This window comes from Buteo buteo, chromosome 1 (assembly GCF_964188355.1).
Source record: "Buteo buteo chromosome 1, bButBut1.hap1.1, whole genome shotgun sequence".
In the NCBI taxonomy this organism is placed as follows: Eukaryota; Metazoa; Chordata; class Aves; order Accipitriformes; family Accipitridae; genus Buteo; species Buteo buteo.
In genome coordinates, this window is record NC_134171.1 from 60,095,126 (window position 1) to 60,117,521 (window position 22,396).

Consider the following 22,396-nt stretch of genomic DNA (forward strand, 5'->3'; position numbering starts at 1 on the left):
TCCTAGAGGTGGAAGGCGTGCCCACAGGGGGGCTTCAGAGGCACAAGCAGGCGGCAGGCAGCGTCATCATAACGTGGGCTCCAACCTTCTGAGAATCTGCTCGCACCGATCTCTGGCTGCAATCGCAGTGTGATATTTTTCGTCACATCTTTGGAGGATACAGTACAATTCCTCCATCTCGTGCACCATTGTGAACACTTGCTGCAGTTCCCAGAAGCGCTTGTCCAAAATGCTGCCCAGATCCACTGCAGTAAAGGGTTTTACTCCAGCACTGGCCCACAACTGCCACTGCTGCAAGGCAGCAAAGGGCAGGGCTCCCCAGGCAAAGGTGCTCTGCTCCGGGGTCCTCTGCATCAGCTGCTGCGTCCCCTGCTCCAGCTCCTGCAGCATCTGAGTCATCTTCCATCTGAGGTACCACTCACGCAGCTGCATGCGCTCGCGCGTGGCCTCATCCAGCTCCTCATGGACCACATCAGCATTCCAGAGGATCCTTTGCGCAACCAGAAGAATTGCGAAGAATTGTACGAGAGCCATGGCCTGCAGGAGGAGGGAGAGAAGGGGTTCAGTGGGGCTGGGAGGGAGGGAGCTGGCGTCGTGGGGAGCAGGGCCGGGAGCCGCAGGGAGCTGGGGGCAGGTAGGAGAGGGGGCGAGGCAGCTGGGAGGCAGCAAGGCCTGCGCCCAGCCCCGGTGGCGGCGGCACCGTGCCCTGCCCGAGGTGCTCCCGCCAGCGGCTGGGCCCTCGGTGCAGGCCGAGAACCCACCCCCCCGAGGGCCCGCGTTTCTGCCCCGGCCCTCGTCCGGCCCAGCCTCCCCCGGCCTGCGCACTCACCGCTTGCCCAGGCTGTACTGGGGCAGCGCTGCCGGCGGGTGCCTTTTATACCCCCCCCTCATTGTGACACGTCCCCTCTGATGTCATAGGTGCCGGAGCGCATCACAGGCATGCCCGCCGGCCAGCCCCGGCCTTCGGCCTCACCCCGGCTCAGCGACTCGCACCTGCCCTGGCGGACTGGGGAAGGCTGGCCTAGAGATCGTTTCCTTCACGGGAGCTTGTGTGGTGCTTTATTTTGGTTTTCTTACCGTCTACCTGCCAGTGGCAATCTCATAATCACAGAGCATCCCGAGTTGGAAGGGACCCCCGAGGGTCATCGAGTCGAACCCCTGACTCCACGCCGGGCAACCTTAAAGATAAATCAGAGAATCACTTAGGGTGGGAAAGGCCCTTCAGACTATCGAGTCCAATCGCAAACCTCACGCTGCCAACCTCACAACCAACCAGTAAACCATGTCCCTGAGCACCTCGTCTGCAAGTTTTTAAATACCCGCAGGCATGCTGCCTCAACCACTTCCCTGGGCAGCCTGTTCCAATGCTTGATAACCCTTGCAACAAAGAAATTTCTCCTAATAGTCAATCTGAACCTCCCCTGGTGCAACTTGAGGCTGCGTCATAGAATCATAGAATCATTTAAGTTGGAAAAGATCTTCAAGATCATCGAGTCCAACCATCAACCATGCCCACTAAACCATGTCCTGAAGTACCCCGTTGACTCGCTTTTTGAATACCTCCAGGGATGGTGACTCAACCACTTCCCTGGGCAGCCTGTTCCAATGTCTGACAACCCTCTCAGTAAAGTTGGTTTTCCTAATATCCAATCTAAACCTCCCCTGGTGCAACTTGAGGCCATTTCCTCTGGTCCTATCACTAGTTACTTGATAGAAGATACCAGTACCCACCTCACTACAACCTCCTTTCAGGTAGTTGTAGAGAGCGATAAGGACTCCCCTCAGCCTTCTTTTCTCCAGACTAAACAACCACAGTTCCCTCAGCCCCAGGGTCCATCACTGCACTCCAGTCACAGGGCTCTTCCCAACAAGTGTCCCTTAGGCCAGCGATGTCGTTGCTCTGGGACTGAGCCAAGGCCTCTAGCTCCTCCTGTCTCTTCCTCGCGCCGCCTGCTTTAGTGTACAGACATTTCAGCTGCACTCCAGTGTCCTCAGTGCATCGTGGAGCGGACCGAAAGCTCTGCGTGCCGTTCCTCCAACATTGTCCTGCCGTCCCTTAGCTTATCACTAGTAGAACTGATTTTACCCCTCCCCCACTTCCAACCTAGTTTAAAGCTCTTTCAGTCAGCCCCGCTAAGTCGTGAGCAAAACCACTTTTCCCTCATTGAGAACGGTGAATCTCGTCAGGCCCCAGCAGGCCTGGTGTTGCGCAGACTATCCCATGATCGAGAAACCCCCAATTCTGCCAGTGACGCTCGCCTCGGAGCCAGGTATTGATAGGCAGCGTCCGCTTGTTTGTTTCGACGTTATTCCCTCCAGCTGGGAGGACAGAGGAGCATGCTACCTGTGCTCCTGTTCCCTTTACCAATCTGCCCGAGGCCCTGAAGTCTCTTTTGATCGCCCTTGGGCTTCTCATCACGACTTCGTTGGTACCCACACGAAGAAGCAAGAGCAGCTAATAATGTGAGGGCCATAGAAGGCTAGGAAGTTTCCTGGTAATGCCTTCAACCCGAGCCCCAGGGAGGCAGAACGCTTCCCAGGAAGGCAGGCCAGGGGAGGAGTGAATGAATTCTTTACCTTGCTTTGCCTGGGCATGTAGCTCGTGCTTTACCTACTGAACTGTAAACCTCTCAACCCCCAAGCTTTCCCACTTTTACCCTTCAGATTGTCTCCACCATGCCACTGGGGGCAAGGGATTGAGTAGCTGTGTGATGCCAAGCAGCCTGCTGGGATTAGCCCACAGCACCTGGGAAGCCGAAGGCCAGCGAATCATTGAGACCAGAGCCCACTGCACCAGCTCTTCTGCAAGATGCTCCCCGATGCCGTGGCGGCTGAGCTGTCAGCACCCTATGCCCGCGTTCCCCGACCCAGAGACGCACAGACACTCACGGATGCAGCTTTTGTCCAAACAAGAGATTTATTGAAATCTGTTCGCACGGTAGATCTCCTAGAGGTGGAAGGCGTGCCCACAGGGGGGCTTCAGAGGCACAAGCAGGCGGCAGGCAGCGTCATCATAACGTGGGCTCCAACCTTCTGAGAATCTGCTCGCACCGATCTCTGGCTGCAATCGCAGTGTGATATTTTTCGTCACATCTTTGGAGGATACAGTACAATTCCTCCATCTCGTGCACCATTGTGAACACTTGCTGCAGTTCCCAGAAGCGCTTGTCCAAAATGCTGCCCAGATCCACTGCAGTAAAGGGTTTTACTCCAGCACTGGCCCACAACTGCCACTGCTGCAAGGCAGCAAAGGGCAGGGCTCCCCAGGCAAAGGTGCTCTGCTCCGGGGTCCTCTGCATCAGCTGCTGCGTCCCCTGCTCCAGCTCCTGCAGCATCTGAGTCATCTTCCATCTGAGGTACCACTCACGCAGCTGCATGCGCTCGCGCGTGGCCTCATCCAGCTCCTCATGGACCACATCAGCATTCCAGAGGATCCTTTGCGCAACCAGAAGAATTGCGAAGAATTGTACGAGAGCCATGGCCTGCAGGAGGAGGGAGAGAAGGGGTTCAGTGGGGCTGGGAGGGAGGGAGCTGGCGTCGTGGGGAGCAGGGCCGGGAGCCGCAGGGAGCTGGGGGCAGGTAGGAGAGGGGGCGAGGCAGCTGGGAGGCAGCAAGGCCTGCGCCCAGCCCCGGTGGCGGCGGCACCGTGCCCTGCCCGAGGTGCTCCCGCCAGCGGCTGGGCCCTCGGTGCAGGCCGAGAACCCACCCCCCCGAGGGCCCGCGTTTCTGCCCCGGCCCTCGTCCGGCCCAGCCTCCCCCGGCCTGCGCACTCACCGCTTGCCCAGGCTGTACTGGGGCAGCGCTGCCGGCGGGTGCCTTTTATACCCCCCCCTCATTGTGACACGTCCCCTCTGATGTCATAGGTGCCGGAGCGCATCACAGGCATGCCCGCCGGCCAGCCCCGGCCTTCGGCCTCACCCCGGCTCAGCGACTCGCACCTGCCCTGGCGGACTGGGGAAGGCTGGCCTAGAGATCGTTTCCTTCACGGGAGCTTGTGTGGTGCTTTATTTTGGTTTTCTTACCGTCTACCTGCCAGTGGCAATCTCATAATCACAGAGCATCCCGAGTTGGAAGGGACCCCCGAGGGTCATCGAGTCGAACCCCTGACTCCACGCCGGGCAACCTTAAAGATAAATCAGAGAATCACTTAGGGTGGGAAAGGCCCTTCAGACTATCGAGTCCAATCGCAAACCTCACGCTGCCAACCTCACAACCAACCAGTAAACCATGTCCCTGAGCACCTCGTCTGCAAGTTTTTAAATACCCGCAGGCATGCTGCCTCAACCACTTCCCTGGGCAGCCTGTTCCAATGCTTGATAACCCTTGCAACAAAGAAATTTCTCCTAATAGTCAATCTGAACCTCCCCTGGTGCAACTTGAGGCTGCGTCATAGAATCATAGAATCATTTAAGTTGGAAAAGATCTTCAAGATCATCGAGTCCAACCATCAACCATGCCCACTAAACCATGTCCTGAAGTACCCCGTCGACTCGCTTTTTGAATACCTCCAGGGATGGTGACTCAACCACTTCCCTGGGCAGCCTATTCCAATGTCTGACAACCCTCTCAGTGAAGAAATTTCCCCTAATATACAACATAAACCTCCCTTGCCGCAACTTGAGGCCGTTTCTTCTTGTCCTATCGCTTGTTACTTGGGAGAAGAGATGGACACCCACCTCTCTACCACCCCCTTTCAGGCAGTTGTAGAGAGCGATAAGGTCTCCCCTCAGCCTTCTTTTCTCCAGACTAAACAACCCCAGTTCCTTCAGACACTCCTCATAAGATGTGTGCTCCAGGCTCCTCACCAACTTGGTTGCCCTTCTCTGGACATGTTCCAAATGATTCTGGTATCATTTATCAATTATGGGCAAATCATCTACGTATAAAGATATATGGACATGAAATAAAATTTCTGTGTTATGCTTCTTTAAAGTCATGAGCACAATATATCTATGTTGTTGGAACAATGCGAGGCAGAGATCAGATTTGTCTCACTTACTCCATAATACTCTGACTACACAGCAGAATGAAGTCCGTGTTCAGTTGGTTTAATTTTTTGTTATATGAGAGAATTTGCTGATCATATTTTGAAAGAAATATCTATTGTTCGGGCTTTTCAAGTCTGGAAGTCCTTCAGTCAGGCTCAATGTATTTAAGGGAATCTCTTGAAGGGCAGTGGACCTAGAGGGAAGATCTTCTAGAAGATAACATTTCAATACACTAGGAAAGAAAAGAAGGATTTGTAACAGGGGCATAAAGATCTGTTATTAGACCCTACATTTTAAATTCAATGTAGAAAACAAAAGGAAATTCTTGAAGTGTGTAAATGTTAACAACTTTCTAATTAATGAGATTCAATTCAGTATTCCTTGGGTTAATGGTTTCAGTCCTATCCATGTTCATGTAACTAAAAGTCTGATGTTTCTTGGTCTGCGTGAAATGCATTTGGTGTTTACCTGTTTCACGTGAGTACATCAAAAATCCATACAGTTTCCCCACTGCAAGAGCCACACACTTCTTTTCTTTGTGGTTTTTACATGCAGAGCTGAGACAGAATGGTCTTAATAAGACCTGGTCTGTTCTCCTGTCTTCACCCTAAGGGCAAGGGATCAGAAATATGTGCATGTGACTATACAGTTATATACATGAGATAGATGCAGTTTATATTTGTCTCTGGTTTCTGTTCTGTGAAGAGAAATTTTTCCCCAGTAGTGCCAAGCTAACACCAGGTTATAGCAAAATTGTTTTTTGTTATATGGAAATATTTTTCTCATATTCTATTTGGGGAGCCAAACAGAAGGGTTAATAGTCTGCTGTTGCTCAGGTGCTGATAATTCATAACTTTCAGCAGGACTGCAGGTGTAATCATTACCTAAAATCAGCTCACAATCAGTGTAAAAGATGACAGTGCTAAACCATTGCTACCATGAAAAATGGTTCCCTTGTTTGAATCAAGCATATTCTGTTTTGAATGATCAATTGCTCTCCCAACATCTGCAATGAGTTAGGAGAGGATGGAAAAATGTAATACCTGGATGGCTGTCAATAAACAAACATTGTCACTCAGAATGTGTTTTCAAAAGGCTTTTTTACTCTTAAAAATAAACTCGCTGCTAATTGTTTAAGGATTGCCTTTCTCCTGTAGGTAAACAGTCTTAATTAATTTAATTGGTCACTAATTACTTTATTAGTTTTGTGCCTTCTTCCTGGGAAACACTCCACTTAACTGGATCTGATGGGAAGCCACTGCCTTCACGGTGAGAGGTGCAGGAAGGGATGATGTGGAAACAAGCTTGAGGTCATGATTAGGAGAGGAGAGCGCTGGGAGGGTATTTCTCACCACACTGCAGTGTTCTCTTCTTTAGGGAAAAAAAACCCTAACCCAACAGTGTAGGAGCTGTGCAGCTAACCAAAACCACAGCCATTGCTAACTCATCTTTTGTTGAGTGCCTGAGTGTGGCTGTTTGCTTTGGTTTCTGTTGTGGTGTTAGGAAAATATGCAGCCACAGTGCAGAAACTGAGTTGCAATGCATAGTAGTAAGTAAAAAACAAGGTATCTGAGAGATCCTGCTTTGTGGTTGAAGTGCAGTCTGTTGGACTAGTCTACGTGTTTATCAAGATATGCTTCATTTTTCTCCTACAACTGCTGTCATCTAGTATTGGAGTCCAACAACAGCAGTAAGTTGCATGTCTATCAAAAGTAGGGAAGAACCTTGTGTTTTCTGTTATGTTAAATCTGGCTTGAGCCTTTGTGAAAGAAATTTGTGTAGTTGTGTGCTTATTTTAGATTGGATTATGTTGTCTTTACTAGGACTGTGACTAGTAAATCTCATTCTGTTAAACTAAGGTATTCCCTCTAACTTGTACATCTTGCTTCTACAAGAGCTGGTAGGTACAGCAACACAGTTCCTTCTTAGCAGCTGGTGGAAAGCTCACACTTTAAGCTGAGGCTGAAATGCTGCAAATCTCACGTTTTAACTTGTCTCAGACGTTTGGTGAATACAGCTCTTCTTTACAGAGTTGCTGAAAATTCACAGTCTCTACAGGTGGATGAGGAAAACCAGTTGAGAGTGCTTTAATAAGTAGTTTAAATAATTTTAAATAAAGACAATAATTTCCCTAAGTTGTCCTTCAGGCAGCATCTTTCTGGTTTCTATGTGGATTCTGTGAACTCTAAACATTTCAGTCTCTAAAGAAAGTAACCCTTTCCTTGCAGTATTGTTACTGTGTTTTTTCCCTCTCTTTGAAATGAAAATCTAAGGAGACGGGCAGCTTCAACATTGTCTGTGGCAGAACTGGTAGACTGGGTCCCACAGTGGTGGCACCTTTTCCTTTCATTACAAATAACTGTGGTTCATCATGTCACAACCTGCGGAAGCATGGGGAACCAGTGAAGCATTTTGAATCCAAACAACAACTTTGTTTTCAAAAGCTTTTGTTAAAACATTTGCTATTCCTATATGAGAATTTGGACTAACTTCTGTCCATATTTAAAAACTTACATGGAATTATATTCTGACTTCTCATGAGGTCTAGTGCGAGGACTGGGAAATCTTCCCAAAATAATCTTTTCTAGTTTTTTTACCATGGTAAACCAGTAGTAGCTAAGTAATTCAGGGCTAATAGAGCTTAAGCAGAGCTCTTCTTATATTTCTTTTTTGTTCTTTTAATTTCAAAAAGAAAAAGCTGGAAAAGGAGGAGCAGAAAGCAGGATATGAAGGAAGAAGAATTATTTGCAGAACAAAAGAACACAACATGCTTACTTGGTTTCATTTCTTTGGGATATGAAAGAAAAGTCATCTGCTCAAGGGTAGGGAGGCTCTACAGAGGGATCTGGACAGGCTGGATCAATGGGCTGAGGCCAATTTTATGAACTTCAACAAGGCCAAGTGCCGGGTCCTGCACTTGGGTCACAACAACCCCATGCAGCGCTACAGGCTTGGGGAAGGGTGGCTGGAGAGCTGCCCAGCAGAAAAAGACCTGGGGGTGCTGGTTGACAGCCGGCTGAATATGAGCCAGCAGTGTGCCCAGGTGGCCAAGAAGGCCAACGGCATCCTGGCCTGTATCAGAAATAGTGTGGCCAGCAGGAGCAGGGAGGTGATCGTCCCCCTGTACTCAGCACTGGTGAGGCTGCGCCTCGAGTCCTGTGTTCGGTTTCGGGCCCCTCACTACAGGAAAGACATTGAGGTGCTGGAGTGTGTCCAGAGAAGGGCAACAAAGCTGGTGAAGGGCCTGGAGCACAAGTCTTATGAGGAGCAGCTGAGGGAACTGGGGCTGTTTAGTCTGGAGAAAAGAAGGCCGAGGGGAGTCCTTATCACTCTCTACAACTGCCTGAAAGGAGGTTGTAGTGAGGTGGGTACTGGTATCTTCTATCAAGTAACTAGTGATAGGACCAGAGGAAATGGCCTCAAGTTGCACCAGGGGAGGTTTAGATTGGATATTAGGAAAACCAACTTTACTGAGAGGGTTGTCAGACATTGGAATAGGCTGCCCGGGGAAGTGGTTGAGTCACCATCCCTGGAGGTATTCAAAAAGCGAGTCGACGGGGTACTTCAGGACGTGGTTTAGTGGGCATGGTTGATGGTTAGACTCGATGATCTTGAAGGTCTTTTCCAACTTAAATGATTCTATAACTTTTTAGCTGAGTGTGTATGCCTGCATGTGTGTTATCAAAAACAATTCTTGCAAGCTGTCAGAGCACATATTTTATAGCCAATCTCAGCTTTCCCTGTTATTTTATACATCACCCACTGCTGCATGGTAATTTTTTTTTTATTTAGATCCAACTATTTAAGCATTGCAAATGAATGAGAGTGTTGAGATCTACTGGAAGGGACTGATTAGAGAAAGCTCATGGTTTAGAATAAAGTTTGCAATACATTCTGTCCCAAAAGAGAATTTGTTGTGCTAGTGCTATGGGGAGAGTTGTTTCTGGGACGCTATCGGACTGGCTGGTTGCAGCACATGTGACTGTGTGCTGACTGTGTCCTAAGGACGATGTGGTAGTAGGAGCTACAGCATGGCTGTCCTAGTAGTGACACATTGGGCTGCTGTCACCAGAAGCTGTCTGTCCACTCCTGAACAAAAGGCTACTGCCTTCTTTGCAGGGGCAGCAAGAGTAAATGGACTCCAGATCTTCAGCTGCCGCAATTCACAGGCAGGTGGGTAAGTCTGGGACACAGATGCATTGACTAAGCGATGAAGGTGGTTTAAGGAAATATGTCAGGCTGTGAATTGCAGCGGCTGAAGGTCTGGCACAAGATTATTCCTGCTGCTGCTAAGTTTAGAGGTGGCTGACAGCTGCCAGTGGTGACATCTTAAATCACAGTATCTAAATACTCCAGAGCTGAGAGTCACCCCAGAGCCTGGGTGATCCATTGATGAAACTGTTTTCCCTGTCACTAGCATGTACGCAAGTGTAAACAATGAAATAATGACACAACTGGTATAACTTACTTATCCTCACTGCTTGCTGGTACCTAAGATTTCAGAAATGAAGAGTTGTATCTTTATTTTCAAAATGTGGAACAAAAACTGCAGTCAAGATATACAAGTTGTGGCTGCTAGCACCAGATGTGAGATAAAGTACATGTATAGTAGGTGATGTGCCACGCGTTTTTATTTTCAAGTGACATGTGCTTCTGTGAATGTGTTACAAAAATGCTAGTTTAATCCAGCATTGAAGCTCTCGCTTCCTTTTCGGGACAAGAAGCTGTATCTTATGGAAAGTAGCGATCTGGTATCTCCATCTTCCTCCATTTGTGTATGGTCGTGTGTCTAGAGTCCATGGCTATTCCACTCTTGGCCTCCCAAATGAGTCTGCCAGCAAAGTTTTCACAGTTTTGCAATGTGGCCGGTTGTCTGTTGGGAACTGAATGGAGCTTGCCGATCTCATTTTGTATAGATTACCAAGAAATTGCTGTAAGGTTTTGTGTTTCCCTAAATTAAGAGTGTGATACAGCAATCTCAATTGCCCTGCTGTGAAATAAAGTTTTGTATAGTTAAATGATGCCATTACTGGTATTAACTGGCTTTGAGGGAACATTATTTTTCCTGGAGTGCCTTAAACTTGAATTCTTTTTTTCCCCATAGAAAGTAAGTTTAGAAAATGAACGTATAAAATCCTTAGCAACTGTAGAGTGTATTTTCCCCTTGATGTGTGTGCTTAATTCCCATTAAACTGAAAGAGGAGAGACTACACTGCTGAATGTGCGTGTAACATTTTGATATGCTCCCAGTTGGTAAAAACGAGAGCGACACTAACAGCTGCTAACAGTGTCAACAGTCTCGTAGGATGAAGTGTGGCGAGCCCCCAACTGTTTCCCATTCAAGTGAGTTATGAGCTCTCCCTGCTCAGGGGCACCCTGATAAGAGACCATTTGAGTAGGGTTGTGAGACTTGGGGAATATCCACCTGGCAGGATGGTCCCCATCCTTCAAATAAAATAAAATGTGGGAAAACATTTCAGTGGGGGTAGGGAGAGAGTTAAAATTAGGGGAGAGGATGTCAAAACCCCACTAAGCAGCGCCCAGAGAAGAAGTAGCCCTTGGTTCGGGGAATAGGATGTGCTAGGGATGGGGAATGCTCTAAAGGAAATGCAATGAGGCAACATGAGATGACTTGGGGGCCCACCGACCTTCCAACATCAAAGTCTGACTGCAGAGAATGCTTGGTCATTTGCTGCTTAATGTTACATGCTCTATATTGATGCCAAAATTACTGGCCTGCCTTCTGCGTGCTACTTATAGTACTTCAGTTCGCTCGCTTTCCTAATCCACTTGTAATTGTCCCTTTTTCCACCCAAAGAAATGTCACATGGGGACAATAAAACAAACTACTTAGTCTTGATGGACAAGAACCAATATTATCTGTGATTTGCACTTGTGTTACTTCCCATTTAGAATACTGAGGGCTCCCAAGATATTTTTTTTTCCTGCCGTATAAATAATGTGTGAAGTATTTCATAGAAGCATTCAGTGTGAAAGGTGCCTGACAGATTTTGTAGTCCATTTCCTGAGATTATGGCAGAATTAACTTCATTATCCCTAAGCACTCCGTAACAGATGGGTGTTTAGCCTGGCCTGAAAAATCACCAAAAGCTTATAATTCCCCAAAACTGTACCTTTGGATAGTTCATTCTTACAATTATCAAGTATTCCATCAGAATTTTCCATACCATGTTATGAAACTGTTACTGTTTTACTCTTTAGATACTTAGACCAGGGGTTCTTTTTAAATCCCTCATTTCTTCACCAGAAATTACTGGGTTTGTCCCCTTTCATCCTTCTAAAAATACAGGTCTTTGAATCTAGATCTTTGTTTATAGCTTAATCAAAGATGGGATGGTACTTTGAATTTGAGGTTGTGGTATTTCTTTTTTTTAAGCAGGATGCTGATACTAATGCAGCTCAGTAGAATGCTTTCCTTTCAGAACAGAAGCAGTCTTGATTTGCCAACCCCAAGTCTCTAAGTCTCTGTGAGAATTAATATGTCCTTATCCCATTCTATAAATTTTACATTTCATTAGGCTTCCCAGTATGTATGGAACACTGGTGTCCATCTGTATTCGTTCTTTTTGTGTTGTTTTGTTTTCTTGGTGGTTTTTTTTGTGTTTCCAACCATTGCTTTATTATTATTTTTTTTTTAATCGTTGACTCTTCCCTGCTGGTTTAACAGTGACCATTAAGAATTACTTGCGGTCAGATGTTTATCCAGTGATGTGTTTGCTTTATCATGCTGTAAAACCTTGCTCTTGAGATTGATCCAAGAGTGATGTCATCCAGCCGTCATCCGCTGGTTTTCATCTGCTGCTTCTCCTTTCCCATGTCAACTAGTTAGGAAAACTATGGAATAAAAATAGTTGAATTGCTGCTAATATATTGGCTTCAGTTAACCAGCTGAATAGTTTCCAGACAGTCTTTCCTGTTCCTGGGGAGGAAAAAAATCCAGAATAACTAAACAAAATAACTTCTTAGCTTTAGCTGACCAAAACCCAACCCCATTCTCCCTCCCCTATGAAATGGTAGTATGTCAGAAAATCCGTTGGACACCCTATGTAATCCTGAGTCAGCAGACCCCATCCCCCGTCTTCTCTGGCATGTTTGAAAGAAGGATGCTGATTCTTCCCAACTCAGGCCACCTCAAGCACCCATCCTGAAAATCTATGAACTGCAGCAGAATTATGAATAAGGAGATAACAAAATCATCCCATCATTCCTTCACAATGTGTATGTGAACTCTCATTTGAGTAAGGCCTATGAAGGCTTTGAGTCTACTTCCATGAGTTCAGCAATATATTTGAGTTTCATAAGCTACCTATAAACCAAGGAATGCAGCCCCAGAGACATCTACCTTTAAACTAAGTAATTATATCGCTGAGTTGTTCTTTTTTTTCTTCTTCTAGTTTGCACATCAGATGGCAGATTTGGCATGCGTTTTGTATTTAGTTAGCAGCAGAAGTGAATACATTTACATGATTGTAATTTTAATGTACACTTTCAGACTCTAAACTGCTTTCTCAGGTAGGCTGAAAACATGTCTGAATGGGTCACTGTTAGAAGGTGCAGTGGTCATGAAATTCTGCAATGTTAAAAACCATGCCACTGATTGTGGCTGCTGGTGGAAGAGGCTGCTTGGAGATATCTGTGAACATACTGGTATTCACCATAGTCCAAGTTGTGCTCCCTTCCATAGCTACACAACAACTTGCATAAGATGCATGTAGTTTAGCCATGTTTTGGAATCTGGAGTGGGTGTTTTATCCATTAAGCTACCCGGTGTTTGGCTGCTACCAAAGGAATTTGCAAGGCTTGCATTAGCCATGGGAGGGCTCTCTTACCAAGTCTCTCTGTGCAATACGAATATGTTGACAATGACAGGAAAAAAAGCCAGAAATAATTAAACATAAAGGTGACAGCTCAAAAGAAAATCTTCTTTTCATACTAAAACCTATTTAAAAAGTGTTGCAGAAACCATACTTAATTTACACCACGCCAGGTTTTGCCAACCCTATGTTGAACAAAGCTTTGCTTCTCAGATACTTCCATCCCGAAGTGGAAGTGAGAACTTATATGTGCAATGCTGTGCTGCTCTCAAAGTATCAAGAATAATATTCTTTTGATATTTTGAGCTACAGCATATCTCTGGAAATAAAACTAGAATAGCAGTAGTATTGTATTTCTGTTTAGCTGATAAAAAGGGAAAAGTTTGTTTGATTCCTGTTGTGAAAAGTGCTGATTTTGAAATGCTTGATTCTATTAAATAATTTTAAAATAACTCAGTTGCTGGAATTTTGGCAATTGATACCCAAATACTTAGCGCTTTGTTTCTTATGACCATCTAGTGCTTGCAGCAAAATCAAACTTATTCCTGGAGTTGCTAGTTAAATCAAACTGAGATTTTATTATTATTATTATTTTTGAAAAAATCATTCTTACATAGTTAGTCCAAAAGGGGTCATGATCAGCTAGTCATCTTATACACATTTGCAAAATATTTAGATTTTTGGAAAGCTCTCATGGTTCTAAGTATTTTGTTCCATTGATCACATACTCTTACTTAAAATAGTGTGCCTTATTATTTTCAGGCTATGTCCAAAAGCTACTTTCAGGCTTTAGATTTTCCCTTGGCTATTGTCAGCTGGAGAGACTTATGTTTTCAGGTGTTTCTTCTATGTGCATGCTTACAGTTTCCAGTCAAGTCATACTGACAACATGCTCAGTAAATGAAGCTGCGGAGAGTCTTTCAGAGTAGGGTGATAGGCTCCATTTTGCAAATGCTACTTATTATTTTCTTCTCTACCTCATCTTTTTTTTTTACTATCCTTTTCAAAGTGTAGATGCCCCAGTTCTTTTAATATAAGTACCAATAATCTGTTCTCATTTTATCTACAGCTAACAGTAGGAGAAGTCCTAGTTCAGGAGACCATGGAGACATTTGTCAAACTGTAATCACACAGTTAAACCTCATTGACATGATACTTCATGAAATACTTAGTTTCAGCACATACCTAAGTGCTGCCCTCAGTGGAGACAGGCAGACACATGCTAAAATGATTTCCTTGGCTGAGGCAGAGAACATCTTTACTGTGATAATGAAGCAAGTGGACCAGGCAATGCCCTTTAACTGTTTTGACTTAACATATTTTATTTCCAAGGTATGTTTTCTCAGTAAATCATAGAAATTTCTAGAAGTTGTCACATGCTTGGGGATTTTTTTGTCGTTGGGTTTTTTTTACTTGTTAAAATTTTTTACATAACCAGCATTTGGGGCTCGATAGCAGACCCATTTATGTTCTTTAGTCTCTCTCTGTTACCATCTTATAGGCTTTAATATGTATAATGACAATGTCCAGTACTACATAAGTAATACTCGGTATGTATCCATACTAAATCCCTTCAAGAGATATCTAAGTAGTTTGGAGTTCTTGTTTCAAGCCTGTTTTACAGGGACTCAGTTGCCCTATCCCATCATATAAATTAACCCACTATTACACATTTCTTCTTTACTTTCTGTAGAAGTAAGGATTTATGCAAAGGACACAAGTCCAAACTCCAAAGGGGAAACACGCTGTGCTAGTTATACTGTTTGGCTTAGAAGTTTGTGGAAAGGTGTAGAAACATGTGAAGATTCAGGTAACAAAGAAACAGTGTGGGCATGATACTGGATTAAAAACTAACAACAAGAAGTTAGCAGATTATAAAAGCAGGAAAGAATCATCTTCAAAACACTTTGTTGGGCTTAGTCCCTGTGTCAAGTGCCAACTGCTTTTTCTCTTTTTTCTCTGAATGCTTTCTAAAGACAATGGTATTGTTAATAGTTTCTCCAGAGCATTTACATGTTGGCTTTGTTGGACTTTAACTTGTGCTCAGCATGTTGAGGTGTGACCACATGGCAAGAAGCAGAAAGGAAATGCAAGGCAGCCCCTCCAGAACTATAATACCTGTTTACATTTTCCGCTATTACCAGGAGACTTGTTGAATCATGAAAGAAATCCCTAAGGCCACATTTATGTCATAAGTTCCATGTGTTACACACGATGAAGCCTTATGCCATCTCAGTGACAGCTTAAATCTCAGCTAAATATGTTTGTACAGCCACATCACCTTGAGCAGTGATTTTTGTCAGACTTTTGAAGCAAAGAAAGGTCAACTATTTCAATGGACTAACCTTAGATAAAATGCAGGATTGGTAGGCACGTATTCACTGGGACAGCAGTAACTTTAGTCTCTGAAGTTGGTTTAAATGGTGCTGAGCAGTCAGAGAGGAAATGTAAAATTAAGATGAAAACTATAGCGTGGATATTAAGTCCATAAGAGATTATGGACCTGTGTACCTTCTTTTTTACATGTTACAAGCTATTTTTGAAGAATTAATGGAAATATGTGCTATCTTTTAATTTAGGCAGATCTACTAAGGATGATGCCATAGGAATCTGAAGTAGAATTAATTTTATAATTCAACATTTATGTTTGCAATAGATTCTGATTTCATAGCTGGAGCCAAAGAGAGCTTTGCCCTTAAAAGCCAAGGATGCAACCTGGAGAATTTTGATTTTTGGATTGTTAGCACCCCTTGGAAGTCTTTAGAAGGGTAAAATATGTATTATAAATGGGAGTTTGTTTCTGTTTCTAGGTATGCTAACACAGGGAGTTAACCTGGTTTGTTTTATTGTGCTGAATACCATGCACTGAACCTTAAGAAAAATAATCATCTGGTGGACTTTGTCTAGTCTTTAAAGTTATACTTCCTATTTGCTTGATTTGAACTGAACCCTGATCTCTGGGGAGGGGGGAATATCTAAGAATCAGATCATACTGCCCTCCTTTTGGTAACTGATAGTTTGTCCAGAGATAGAGCTTAAAGTCAGAAGTAACTAAATGGAAGAAGAACTTACTAAGACATGGTGGACTGTGAGGGTTAGTTAGACTAATGGTTTTTAATTATTAGCTTTATGCTACAAAAGCACCCTGAGGGTGGGAAGTCCCGGGTGAATGTTAATGAACCCCCATTGTGCCTGTTTGAGAGGATTTCCATTTCATAGATGGAGACATGGAGGCAGAAGGTGCCTGCTAACACAAATCCATGATTTACTCTGTTGGTAAAATTTGGTGGTTTCTTGTTTCCAGTTTCCTCCTAATACCTGTGGATCGCAGTGCCTCTCCTGATGTATGTCTGCTATTTTTTTTTTTTTTTCCTTAAGCAAAGTGTCCAAACCTATTTGTCACAGTCTGTACGCAGCAAGGGTGATGGTAGCTGTTGGGGAGGAGAAATAAGAGGGGTCTTGACTCTGGTGCTCTCTTTCTCTCTTGTAATACTGTGATGGCTGAGTACTGCCTGTCAGTTCCTAGCTACACTATATTTCTATAACAGTATATACAATAGATCTGTATATAACTAATTATGAATAGTCATTTGTAACATGTGCTTTGTCAAACACTTTACAGATAAAACAGACATTTTGAGATAGTGTGACAGATATTCTACATTTATTATACAGCCAATGAGGCAGGAGACAAATGAACATTGCACATTCATTCTGGAGCTGAAATCACTGTGGATTTAGCGTAATGGATGTAATGCATTACTGCATGTGACTAACAGACCATCCACCTGCATTATAAATGGCATTATTTAAAACAGCTAAATTGTTATCTAGAGCAATGTTTCTCAAAACAGGAATCCCTGGGGAGGAGGCTCAGGCAAAGCCGTCAAAGCTAGGATAAAAACCCCAAGAAATGTTGGTCTCTCCGTTGTGTTTATTCCTCGCTGGGGAATCAGCAGAACTGGAATCATCTATCACATGTGGCCCGAGGGACTCGAATGGAAACAAGCCCCAGGTACTTGTAGGGGAGTGAAACATCCAGGCCAGATCCCGAAGGCAGGTGTGGCACCTCTCTGTAGCTCCCCATGGCTTTTGCAAGTGCAGCTCGGTCTGGTTTGGGCCATTTGTTGGCGCGTCTGTACCCCGACCCTGGTCCTGCTATTCGAAGGCTCCTGCCGGCGCTGGCTGTGCACAGCTGGGGCCTCCAGCAGCTGCCTGCGCTGGGGTCTCCTGGGTCTGCCTCTAGAAAACTTGTGCCATTTATGCATCCTCTAGATTCTCAGCTGCTCTGCAGGTCAAAAAAGCCCCTGGCTGCTCTGAGTTATGGCAGCCCATCCCAGGCTGCTTCTGGGGTTGCTGTATTGCCTATAGTCCTGTTAGCATGCCTAATTCTGCCCCTTGGCACATTTCCTACGCAGGTGCGTGCGAGAAGAGAGGAAGCAGCTTCACAGTGTGATTTACAGTTGCAGCTCCCAAACAAACCCTTGCAATGGCAATGCATTAAGGGAGCTGGGCAGGGAACCAAGTCAATTGACAGCGAAGAGTGTATCCAGCTGCATTTAATTTACTTTAGGTTTCTCACTGGACGAAGGTGGCAGTGGCAAAGCATCTTTTTTCCCCTCTATTACTTGTGCAATGTGCGCCTCTGAAATGCATCACTCTTCCCATTTCTTTTTCTTTCTGGGAAGGGTTCTTGCACACTTCCAGGACTGTCTTTTGGGAGGTTCACATATCATTTATGCACCTTTGGGGAAAAATGCTGTCTGGGACTAGATTTGAGAAACATAGGACTAGCCAAATGTGGCAGATTTCCAGCCTGTAATTGTATTATATTATAAAGCAAAATGATTTTACAGTAGTTATGCAATAAACATATGTAATGTATACATGTAGAACTAGTGTAATTCATCAGACTTTTAAAGCAGAGCAGTTTAAAGTTGGCTCTCACCCTTAAAACAAAGGAAATAATATTGAGTAAAACAAAGAAACAAGCTTCTGCACTAAACTTTGGAAGTTAGCAACCCGTCCTAAGAAGCATACCCGTGTCATCATACCACAGTGCATTACTGTCAGCATGTTCTAAATATGATCATGAATAAGGGTTCCAGCTCAGGATATGGAAATTGGGCTTTCTAATAAAAGCAAAGGTCTCCATTAAATCTGAAACATCTTGTGAAATTAATTTGTTGCCATTTTGATATGCTGGATATTCTATGGGAAACATTAATTTAAATTTCAGTTGTTCCATAGACTGTACACAGAAAAAATGACTGCAGTGTATTAACATAAATCATCAAAAAAGGCAGAAGCTGGATTTACTAAGTTTTTTTGAAGCCCCTTGGAAAATGTGCTGATTTTTGTTTCAGAGAGCTTGTGTTGGTCTGGGTGAGTGATATCACATGTGGTGGTGAGAGCCATGTAATTAGTGTGTGTTTCTTCAGCATCTTTGACCACTCATCTGTCTCTTCCAGAACTGCCTTTCACAGTTTCTGAAGTTACCACTGGCTTTTTTCCTTCCATTTTTTTTTTTCTCTGAGCACTTGCAAACTTTCTCAACATACCTGTTTTTTACCTAACATAAAGAGTACATCATGTTGAATTATTGACTTCTCATTGGGATGAATGGCATATTGAAAGCTATTTTGAATGATTCCTAGGAAAGAGAGTTTTCAGCACATCTTTTTCAGTAAACTTTCCTGTCTCCCAAGGATCTTTTTCATGTTACTGATTGTTGTCATATTTCTTATCTTTCTGTTTCTATTGGGGATTTATTGTGTTGTCTAATATATGATTATATAAATACTCCCATACAGGGACCTTGATGAAGGTTTTGATCCTGGAATAATAAGCTTTTGAGGATGAAGAATATTTTATAGTAATGTCTGTAAAAAGCTGCATTTACTTATCATGGTGTATTTATTAATATTAATGAATGTGTAATTGAAATTAGTAAGCTCCCTTGGAAAGGTAAACTATTCCCTTTGTGTTTTGGTTTTAAAATAGATCTTTGTTTCTTAAAGCACACTTCTAATCTGTGATTCTGCTGGCACATAGCTCTTGTCCAGTTCTCCTAAAATTCAGCCTTCCAGCTTCTATGCAAGAAGAGTGATCTCAAGAGAAAAAATTCTGTTGGGAAGGGGGTTTTTGCCTGGATAGTTTTGGCAAATTGCCCTGAGAGTCATATTAAAATGGCTGAATGTTTGGATCTAGGTCTGAGGAAGAGGAGTTTGAGTGGTACTAGCAGGAGAAAGAGAAGTTAGAGACACATCTCTGAATATCCTATTTGTAAAGCTGCCAGGCAATAATTTTTAGAAATGTTTAAATCACAGCCTTTTATTGAATGGTGACAAATGGGGAGATACTAACATGGTGGTTTTAGTGTTCTGTGATCATTGAGCCTATAGCTCGCATATAGGCTCATTTATTTTTAGTGTCAGAGGAGTCCATTATGATCATCTATCCTGAACAATATCACAGAAGCTGGAGAACCACACTGAATATGCATTGCTGAGAGCCTGGTTTTTTTTCTGTTGGAATTGTAGAAAGGGGACTTACTTGGTCTAAAGATATTACACGATGGTCAATCCCCTCCATCTTTGGTGGAATGCTCCAACAATCAATAACCCTTGTTGAAATCAGTGTTTCCAATACCAGCTTCCCTCCACAAGATGTCATTTTGTCTTTTTTTCCACCCTAGCTAGATTGCAGAGCTCCCTGCTATCACAAATGTCTTCCTTATGTTGTGACCTGTAGTCTGTGGTCAGTCACCACTTGGATTTGTCGATGTAATGAACTAAATGGGTTAAGATTCTTTAGTCTCTCATTATAAGACAATATTTTCAAGACATTGAATCACTTTGTGGCTCTCATCTGAGCTATCACCAGTTTGCCAAATTCTTTTGGGGAGCTCCCAGTATACTACTTATGGTCTCACTAATGCAATGTGCAGAGGGTAATACCAGTTCATTACTCCTACATGCTATATGCTATTTCCCTGCTTATGCATTCAAGGATTGTATTAGTTCTCTCAGCCACTACACCTCATTTTGAGATTTATGGCTGGGAGGACTTGGATAAAGCTCTGAGATACTCAGACAGCAGTTGGGAAGGCCTTATTCACTAGTAATGGCTGGGGCTCCTTCAAGTAACTTGTCAGCAATCTGGAAGTTTTTACAGTTGTGATTGATAGAAATGAGAGCAAGTCCTGGCTGTACCTCTCCTTGTTTGAGAAATACTCTGGTTTGCTCTCCAGCTAAAACACAGTTCATTCCAGTGGTGCCAAATTCTATAGCTTTCTTCCCAGCCCCTGAAGAGCCACGACATCATGTATATGCATCATGCAAATACAATCCTGCTTGCCTAGCTCAGAAGCCAGGCAGTTCTGCTGCTTTCATGGCAGTGCAGAGAATTAGGAAACGATGTGCAGTCTCTGTCTTTGCTTGCACAAATATCCACAGTAGCTTTATTTTTCCTACCTTTGTGACTCAGAAAAAGTTTTTAGCTCATTTTTTTCCATATGTAAAATTGCCGTTTTGAGGTTTAATGAAACCCATGAATGAATGAGCTGGGCGCCCTTGTGTGTGACGTTACTGGTGCCATCATGAGATTTTTGTCCACTGCTGAAGCATAGAAACATACCTCCCACCTAACCGAACCCCAAGCAAGCTGTATCTTTGCTTATTGTCAATGTGTTGGCCAGGAAAGCTGGCATAGTAGAGAAGTGTTTAACTTGTTTAAGGTTTGGGGTTTTTTGAGTGTTTCATGTTTTTCATGGTTTATATAAAATAGAATAATGGAAGAGGTTTTGTAAAAGTCATGACACAATTTGTTCTATAATGTCTTATTTCTAGTTGAGATTTTGCTTATGACTAGTACCGTATACTTTCATTGAAAGCTGTAGATTTTGATTTGATTTAGGGTGTTTTGGCTATTTGTAGTGGACAAATAAAAGTTGACTAAGAAAAGCATGTTGTTATAAACTGAAATGCATTGACTCATCTTCGCATGTGACACTTGAAAACAGGTCTATACCCTTACTGAGAAACTCTAAAATTTCAACTTGGAAAAATAGTGAAAATCAATCCTGCAAGGTGAATACTGGTGGTCAACAGCTACTTTCAGTATCTGTTCTACTTGAACAAAACAGGTATGTCTTATGCCTGCAGTTTGTTCTTTTGAGATTTGGAACTGTTTTTTCTCATTCTGCTCTTTTTTTGGTTTTCCCCCTGTTATGAGATAAAATGACCCTGCTGTTTGTGATGTGACTGAGTACCAGACAAAGACAGCCTCTGACAAGCACCAGCTATGTGCTCGTTCCCTTTTGGCAAACAAAGTGCTGAATTGGGGAGGTGCAAAAGTAGGGATTTTTAATTTTTTTTTTTCCTTTCTAAATAGGTATCAGTTGAGAGAACAAATGGATCTTCAATGGAATACAGTGGGCACAGATACCCTATGAACACAGGTTTTGAAGGAAGATACTGTCAAAATTGCACTTTCTTCCTTTGTGATTTCCAGACTAATATGAAAAATATTGTCTGTAAGGCTGATATAGTATGCAGCCACTGGGAACTACAAAAACCAACGTTGTCTTTTGTAAATCTTCATTAGAAGAGTGTGGAATCTTCTTTCATGTGTAAAATGATTGTCTAGGATTATCCCAAAGTCTGAATTAAACTTCAAAAGGCAGTAGGCTTCTATTCTTATCTAATGTATCTCTTTATATTTATTATTTTTATTAATTAGAAATTGTTTCATGTTTTTCATGGTTTACACAAAATAGAATAATGGAAGAGGTTTTGTAAAAGTCATGACACAATTTGTTCAATAATGTCTTATTTCTAGACATTAGAAAGTTAAGTTTAATGGATGGGACTGTGTAAAAAAACCATCATACTGGAGCTCAGCAGCCACTGAACACTGCTTTAGTTTGTTCAAAAGGAACCTCTCCACTGTTTTCTTGTTTTGTCATTCTGGTTAGTTGCCCCCCCGATTCATCCAGACCATCTATGCCACTGTTGGGGTAAAACTTAAAAGTTACAAGCTTCACAGAACATTACAGCATGCAAAATCTTTAGTTTAATATCATAAAATCTGTTAATATGGCTTGTCTGCAAACCAGCATGCACCTATTTTGTTGAATATAACCAAGTCACTTTAGTAGACTTGGTTTAGAGAGGTGCAAGCCTCTCAGTTAAAAACAAAGTAAATTGTGTGGTTTAAATCAGCTGTGGTGTTGCACAGACCTTGCATAGGTTTGACTAAACCAGTTTAATATTTGCATGTGGGACAAAATGTGTTTTCTCAATTAAAGGTGGACTTAGAATTCTTTCATGAGTGCCTGATTTTGTATCCAGCCACAGCATCAAACTTTTGTGCTTCTATCTTATTCACTTTTTTTTTTTTACTTTTCCTCCCTTCCCCCTGTTTGCATGTTTGAATGACTAGATTATAATGAAGGATATAAGCGTGCTATATTTCTGTGCTCAGCTTGGCAGTTTGTGAATGACAAATGAAAGCAACTAGTGATTTGATTTTCCTGTCCATCTGCTTTAAACATTAAAAAGAAAACCCAAG

At 43.2% G+C, this 22,396-nt stretch overlaps 1 long non-coding RNA gene across 1 annotated transcript in view; it reads left to right on the plus strand.

Annotated features, from left to right (window-relative positions):
* The window catches only part of LOC142033221 (uncharacterized), a 79,375-nt gene extending 57,765 nt beyond the window's left edge, over positions 1–21,610 (plus strand). Inside the window, exons 2-3 of the long non-coding RNA XR_012651121.1 lie at positions 20,847–20,969; positions 21,218–21,610. This is a non-coding gene — a long non-coding RNA (uncharacterized LOC142033221). The remainder of the gene's footprint in view (positions 1–20,846; positions 20,970–21,217) is intronic.
* The last annotated feature ends 786 nt before the right edge of the window (positions 21,611–22,396 follow it).